Source organism: Pseudophryne corroboree, chromosome 10 (genome assembly GCF_028390025.1).
Source record: "Pseudophryne corroboree isolate aPseCor3 chromosome 10, aPseCor3.hap2, whole genome shotgun sequence".
In the NCBI taxonomy this organism is placed as follows: domain Eukaryota; kingdom Metazoa; phylum Chordata; class Amphibia; order Anura; family Myobatrachidae; genus Pseudophryne; species Pseudophryne corroboree.
The window spans coordinates 100,796,830-100,805,322 of NC_086453.1; the positions used below are offsets into that span (position 1 = coordinate 100,796,830).

At 44.1% G+C, this 8,493-nt stretch overlaps 1 long non-coding RNA gene across 1 annotated transcript; it reads left to right on the top strand.

Annotated features, from left to right (window-relative positions):
- The first annotated feature begins 5,540 nt into the window (after positions 1-5,540).
- LOC134965060 (uncharacterized) lies at positions 5,541-7,893 on the top strand. Its single transcript, XR_010188291.1, has 2 exons — positions 5,541-5,658; positions 7,619-7,893. It is a non-coding gene; the product is annotated as an uncharacterized LOC134965060 (long non-coding RNA).
- Positions 7,894-8,493: the final 600 nt, after the last annotated feature.

Genomic DNA, 8,493 nt, shown 5'->3' on the forward strand with positions numbered 1-8,493 from the left:
CTAATCTATTCTAAAGGAGAGGACGCCAGCCACGTCCTCTCCCTATCAATCTCAATGCACGTGTGAAAATGGCGGCGACGCGCGGCTCCTTATATAGAATCCGAGTCTCGCGAGAATCCGACAGCGTCATGATGACGTTCGGGCGCGCTCGGGTTAACCGAGCAAGGCGGGAAGATCCGAGTCGCTCGGACCCGTGAAAAAAAACATGAAGTTCGTGCGGGTTCGGATTCAGAGAAACCGAACCCGCTCATCTCTAATAAGCAGCACTACTACTATGGGCATTATGTAAAAGCGTCACTGCTACTATGCGCATTACGTATAAGCGGCACTACTGCTATGGACAAATAGTTAAAAGCGGCACTACTACTATGGACATTACGTAAAAGCAGCACTGCTACTATGCGCATTACATATAAGCGGCACTACTGCTATGGGCATTATGTATAAGCAGCACTACGACAATGGGCATTACGTAAAAGCGTCACTGCTACTATGCGCATTACGTATAAGCGGCACTACTGCTATGGGCATTACATATAAGCGGCACTACTACTATGGGCATTACGTAAAAGCGGCACTACTATGGGCATTACGTAAAAGCGGCACTACTATGGGTATTATGTAAAAGCGGCACTACTATGGGCATTATGTAAAAGCGGCACTACTATGGGCATTACGTAAAAGCGGCACTGCTACTATCTGCATTACGTATAAGCGGTGCTACTACTGTGGGCATTATGTTTAAACGGCGCTGCTACTATGGACATTACGCATAAGAGGCACTACTACAATGGGCTTTACATATAAGGGGCGCTAATACTATCGGTGTTACGTATAAGTAGCGCTACTACTATGGGCATTACATATAAGGGGCGCTGCTACTATGGCCATTACGTATACAGGGCGCTACTACTATCTATGGGCATTATGTGTATAAGCGGCACTACTACTTGCTGTGTAATGTGAATACGATTGTGCTACTGTGTGGCGTTAATTGAAATGGGGGAACTTTGTGTGGCCACGCCCATTCCTTGTTAGATAACACCCCTTTTTCCAGCGCACGCTGTCCCTTTATAAAGTGTGGGAGGGCGCAAATTTATAGTTTGCAGGAGGGCACCGAACACTCTAGCACCAGCCCTGTACACAGATACAGCAGTATAAACTCCTGCAAATTGGGTAAGTTTTGAACAGAGATGTATGGGAAAGGTAGGCAGGAGAGGCACTGCCTCACCTGCCATAGACTTTTTTTTTTTACTCCAGAATTTTGGCCATAAAAATGATTAGAATAATGCAAAGACGATGGCCCTCATTCCGAGTTGTTCGCTCGTTCTTTTTCATCGCATCGCAGTGAAAATCCGCTTAGTACGCATGCGCAAAGTTCGCACTGCGACTGCGCCAAGTAACTTTACTATGAAGAAAGTATTTTTACTCACGGCTTTTTCTTCGCTCCGGCGATCGTAATGTGATTGACAGGAAATGGGTGTTACTGGGCGGAAACACGGCGTTTCAGGGGCGTGTGGCTGAAAACGCTACCGTTTCCGGAAAAAACGCAGGAGTGGCCGGAGAAACGGTGGGAGTGCCTGGGCGAACGCTGGGTGTGTTTGTGACGTCAACCAGGAACGACAAGCACTGAAATGATCGCACAGGCAGAGTAAGTCTGGAGCTACTCAGAAACTGCTAAGTAGTTAGTAATCGCAATATTGCGAATACATCGGTCGCAATTTTAAGAAGCTAAGATTCACTCCCAGTAGGCGGCGGCTTAGCGTGTGTAACTTTGCTAAATTCGCCTTGCGACCGATCAACTCAGAATGAGGGCCGATATTTCAAACACATTATTTGTATTTTTCATATACTTTATAGAGTCAAAACTCTGGTACAAACGTTAGTATGACAGTAAAGGCTCTGTCTCACCTCACCACATGTCACTGCAGCAATGGTAGTCTGTTTTTTACAGCCCAGTCTCCATGAAAGCACTGCTCCAACTGTTATTTTGGAAGCATCCACTTCCAGAATAAATGGGGAAATATACTAAGCAGTGATATAAGTGGAGGAGTGAGCCAGTGGAGAGTTGCCCATGGCAACCAATCAGCATTGAGGTAACATTTATAATTTGCATACTATAAAAGTATACAGAGCAGCTGATTGGTTGCCATGGGCAACTTCTCTACTGGCTCACTTCTCCACTTTTATCACTGATTAGTACGGTATCTGGGTGATAGATAGTTTCTGGTTAGACAGTCAATAGATAGACACCATATCTTAGACAGACATTAGGTCGACAGGGTCAAAAGGTCGACATGTAATACCTGCAATAACTTGTAATACCTGCAGAGTGCTTGGTAATAAAGGTTGTATATCTAACTATATTGTGTGATAATACACTTACGCCCAAAAAAAGTTTCACAATTAGCTTCACAATGCTCATGTACACTGGATACCCCAGGGATTATTACAGGTGTAACAGAAAACACAACACAACCACTTTATCATAACTTGTCTAACTAAGCACTACAAAGCACCAGCAGATGCTACTGCGTTGTGTGAGTGATTAGCGCCTGCCCTGGACACGCAGCAGCGGCTCCTCTGCATCTGGTGGTGGCAGTGTAGCAGCGGGCTGCACAGGGGGCAGTAAACAGCAGCACGGTGTGCCTAGTTTAATGCAGCCCACTGCCAGCCACTGGGAGAGGGAAAGTGTCAACTCTTCCTGGAGGCGGGTGCAGTGCAGGAAACACACTGTATATCACCATCACTTCCTGCACAGCAGCACACACGCTGGCCGGGTGCGCTCCTGTCAGAGCTGTCATGCTGCAGATAACGGCGGCAGTGGCAGGGTTTTTTTTAAGAGAGGAGGGGGCCTGTGGGAAGACTCCGGGTGGGCCTCCTCCTCTCCATGTCGCCGTAGGCTCAGGCAATGTGCCTGAGTCTACTGCGCATTTGCAAGTCTCTGGAAACGTGGCACCATGGTCTGGAGACTAATTTCCTAGTGCGCTTGCATGGCGGCCACTTTGGAACTGATTTTTGCTGCTGCAGCTTCAGGCACTCCGGAAAGGTAAGTATTAACACAGCATGGGTGCAGTGTGTGCGGTGTGGGTCCCCCTAGAACGAGGATCCTGTGTTCACTGCACACATTGCACCCATGGTAGAAACGTCAATGGGTGGTGGTAGGTGTCCCTGCGGGTGGTGCTGCCTGATAATGCATCCACAGAGCATATGAGCTGTGGGAAAGGCACCTCAGGCACACACCTAGTTACGGCCCTGGGGACATCACTGGTGTAACTATGGGTGTAACTATAGTGGGTGCAATTGCTATGGGGCCCAGAGGCTTAGGGGAGCCTAGGACCAGTTGCATACCAAATTCCCAGATTTGCCTGCTAAGCAATTGGGTCTGGTCCAATGCCCAGTCTGAATTGAGTGAGAGTGAGATAGTGAAACTTTTGTTTTTTGATGGCTCGATATACACAAACTTTGTTTAATACACATAGTTATTAAAAATATTGTATTAAATGACCTTCAGGCTGTGTGTATAAGGTGTATATGAAACATAAATGATTTGTGTGAATGCAGACACACTTTGTTTAATGCACAAAGTTATAAAAAATATTGGCTAAAATTACCTTCAGGCTGTGTGTATAAGGTGTATATAAAACATAAATACATTCTGTGCTTAGACTTAGGTCCCATCTTCATAATATCTCATTATGGTATGCAATTATTCCAAAATACGGAAAAATCCGATATCCAAAATACCTCTGGTCCCAAGCATTTTGGATAATGGATACTCAACCTGTAATGCTAAAGGGGCACTGTAATGTGGCATAATTTGAACTGGAGGCCACAATTATGGTTCAGAAAATGAACTAGGGATCTTATTATGGGACATCAAATGAATAACTGCTGCGGAGAGGTGTCTGTCAATTAGCATTGGGGCAGAGGCCTCTGCAATATGTTACTTTGGGGCCCACAAAGTTCTTGACTGTAACCCTGAAATATTTCATGTATTAATTGTGCAAAATCGCACCTTTAAGTTGGATCTATGATATGTCCAGGTGACACAATTGCCTCTTCTCACATCTTTAGTTGTATGTCCAAGCAGCAAAATATAACATCATTTGGGAAGACTGTGATCTGGAGGGGTAGGTTTGTTTAATGTACAGTATGGGCTTGTTTGGTAGGGAATAATATAATAGCAATAGTTTATTTTATTGGGTGAGAAGTACGTTAGTGAGAAATGTGTTAGTACATTTGGAAAGATCTAAACTGGTCTGACATGCAGAGTAGGTTCATCTAATGCAGAGGTCAGGAAACTTTTTTACCTTTTACCCCAAAACATATTTAGATACGCCGATGTTACCCCCTTCATTTAAAATTAAGGAAATCATATATTATTGTGCATATATACTGGTTATCACTGTTTGTATGGCATTTCTGAGATACTGTGTGTGTGTGTGTGTGTGTGTGTGTGTGTGTGTGTGTGTGTGTGTGTGTGTGTGTATATAATTATTATTTTTCTTTTATTTATTTATTATTTTCACCAATTATTTTTTGGTAATGAATGGGTTAATTAACACTTTCTCCCCAAAACACCAGAATGAATGTCAGAAAGATGGATAAGGGGGGAAGGGGGGGGGGACACACAACTTTTAGGAGACAGATGATCACATCCTTACCTCAGTAATGTCAGTGGGAATTTCCCACTGTTATGTGGGCCGCTGTCTGATCCTGCGGAACTCCATCAGTGGTCAGCCACAGAACACTTCAAGTTCTGTGTGTGGGTTGGTGGGCTGCGGGCGAGAGGACAGGACAGCGCAGGATGGGCGGGCGTGAGGGAGCGTGGTGTGACGTCAGTACGTCACACCATGGCCAGGAACACAGCACAGGGCGGCCAGGAGCACAACACAGGGCGGGCAGGAGGGAAGCGTGTGACGTCAGCTTGTCACATCGCAAGCCGGTCGGTACTGGACGGGGCTGTGTCTCGGCAGTGCGACCGTCCATTACCCCCAGGAATTTCATTTTTACCCCATTTGAGATTATTTTCCCCGTATTCCCTGACCACTGATCTAATGTATAGCTATACAGATGTAGACCTCTTCATCTTTGCCTTTTATAGGAATAACTGAGCCAGTGCAGTCGGACTTAATCCCCTGCTGTAATGACTTAATCCCCTGATGTATTGTTCTCTCTGTATTGTATTACAGCTGAGAACAATAGATGACAGGCTTATGCTAATAAACCATGGTGTACCTAGGCGCAGCAGAGAAGCCAAGATGAGTGTGGCTCCCTCTGTAGGTCTGTGATGTCCTGAACCTGGTAACCAGTGCCAGAAAGCTTTACAACAGAGCCTACTGGCAGGATAACTTCTTATATTGATAACTGTAATTATTTAGTAGTGAATTTGTAATTGTTGAATTATTATATTGCAATCTTTACAGTATGCCCATAAAAAGGGTTGTCCGGACCTTCTCCATTATACAGCTGAAGTTTTTTAAGTATTTGTATTGCAATGTGACGGTGGTGTGTTCTGATTGGCTGCTGTAGGGAGAGACAGCAGCTGACCTGATCCTCCACCATGCCAATCAGTGTACAGATGGGGAGTGCATCAAATCTCAGTTGTCAGAGTTGGTGAAGGAGGCCAGGAAGAATGCAGCATCCCTGGGGAAGGTGAGCAGCTTTTATTCGGAATATATAACATTGTGCTCTTATCCATTCTCCAGCCTTGATATGGCTGCTGTGTTATTAGCATGTCCTGTCTGCAGTTCCTATATTGGTAATAGATGCTTTTTGTGTTTTTTTTTAGCCGCAGGTTGCGGCGCTGCTATTCCAGGTTCTCAAGCTGCTGATGGTACACAAGGTGTTATTCATTTATCCATCTCACCATCTTATTTTCTGCATCCCCCATTTAATGTCACTTTAAGAGCAGAGCGATACAGTACATGCAGTTTTCAGTGCTATCTGTCCTCCACTTTCCGGCTCTGCAGAGTGGGGCACTGGGGACTTACACCCCAATAATTATGAACATAATGGTGTGAAGTATTGAAAACAATGTAGCAGTAACATGCCCTTTCCTAGAGATTAAAAAAACAAACATTTGATTCCAGTGTTTCAGTCTCAGTAGGGGCTTATGTGAGCTATAGTCCTCTCTCTCTCTCTCTCTCTCTCTCTCTCTCTCTCTATGCTAATGAGGCTGTCGTGGGGAGTTGTTAAGAGACGACCACTAACAGTGCCTCTGATTTGCCGCTTGCATAAAAATATCTACCATCGGTCGCACCATCATATATCTGTGCAACACTGTGATTGCTCAGAACGTCTGCCACAAGTGAGGATTTATTTTCAATGTGAGTGATAGGTAACAGCAGGCTCTACCATTAGGCAGCTTTAGGCGGCTGCCTATGGGCGCCGGCCACTGGAGGGCACCACAGAATTCATCTAGCAAAAAACTGAAGGATGTGTCTGTATGCGGGTCAGTATTGAACTTACAGATGGGGGGATGGAACACAATAAGGAGCATACAAATATATGATGCCGGAATCCAGACAGCTGAAATCCTGAATGTTAGCAAGCCAGGAGGGTTAGGGATCGGCTGCAGAGGGGAAAGGTTAGAGTAAAATGTAAGGTTAATTAATTTAATTCAAGATGTTGGTATTATAGTGGTAAGCATGCTGCTGTCTGTATTCTGACCGCGGCATCCCCATCTGTTTTTTACTTAATATATAAGTAAAGATATACTTTATCACTTTAAAAGTCCTTTAGTGTTGTCTCTTTTCTCTGTATACGTTTAATGATGCAATTCACCCCAACCCACCTGAATCTCCCCTTCGGGAAATGGTGGTCGTGGTGGTGGGGTTTGCAGGTTAGGGGGCGCTAGGCTGAAGAATTTCCTAGGGTGCACAGAGACCTTGCACCGGCCCTGGGTAACTGAGGGTAGCTACAAAAATGTAGGCGGGTCGCAATCATTTTCTGGGCAGCTGAGTCTGCAATGGTGAAGTTGTGCGCAGTTGTAAAGGCTTTGGCGGCTTACTTGCGACTGACATTCTGAGCACTTGTGGTGCACCTGTATGGAACTTAGTAAAATAAAAACAGGACATTCACAGAATTGTACCCTTCCTCTAGTTTTCCTATTTATTACTTGCTAAATCCAAAGGGACAGGTCCACTTCAGTCCATGTAGGCATCATTGGGTACCTGGCAAAAGATCTCGGAGCCCAACACAGTGACAGGCCACAGGTGGACTCTCCAATAGGGATGAATGAGGCAGCTCTGTTTGATCAGAGGAGAAGTGTTTGAGTGATCTCTAATTCACGTTGAGCTACCGGAAGGAGAAGATAAGTGGTTTTCTGTTTTATGGAGACCTGCATGGACTGTACAGGATCAATCCTGATGGATTCTAATAATTCTGATGGATTCTAGTAATAAAAGGAAAAATGAGAGGTGTGGGGGTGTTTTTCCAATAAAGATTTTTACACCTCAGAGTACAGTATGTCCTGTCTTCATTTAATACTTCTTTTATAGATACACTATAAGTGTATATACAGTATGTATATATATATATATATATATATAGTATGCATATATGTTGAATACCTGAAACTGATCCAGGAATGATGCAGACCTCTTTCTTTCAGTTGTTCATTATCAGGTGAAGCTGGAGAGTAGTTTTGCATCTGTCTTGGCCTCCATATTTACCTTGGAAGGAATCGGCCGCGCTGTGGACCCTGAGATTGACATTCTGGAGGCAGCCCGGCCATTCCTGCTGAAGAATGCCACATTGACGGTATAAAGACACAGGGACATCATGTACAGTACATATACTGGATGAGATCTGGATGAAGCTCCTGTAATAGGTGTGTTTCCAAACAGGAGCTTTTTTTAATAATAAAATGCAGGTTTCACCCTGAAATGTCTGTGACTTCTGTCTTTATTAGGTTATACTATGTTAGGATTTAAGTCAAGTCATTCTGCCATGTGTTCCTAATCACAACATAAAAATGGGCACATAATTGGATTGACTCAAATTCAGAGGAAAGAAAGAAGATTCTGGGCGCAGTGTCAGGGTTTAGTTTGATTTAATGTGTGAACTTTATTAGTTAAGCTTTTGGAGAAATGGAATGTACAGTAGTCATCATCCCGACATACGTGATGCTAGCGGTTAGGAGACCGACGGTGGAAGCAAGTGCAATAAAATTAATGTGTGCTCTATTCTCTGAAATCAAGTTTTATTGTGTACTCTAAATTCGGAACTGAAGGTTATGTTCTAAGTAAACACATAAGGAATCTCTTCTGTTCCCCATACATGTAGGTTATACCTACTAAATATTATATTATCTAATATATAAAGAGTTAACTCATGGGCTGTAGGTCCTTTGCTAAAATCTTGATGCATACGGCGTTAGTAAACGCCAATATCCATGTGATGTATTGCGCAATGCATCACATTTAAAATGCTATATGTCATGCATCCTACATCATGCTGAATAATGGCTGCCAAGGCACTTCCTGT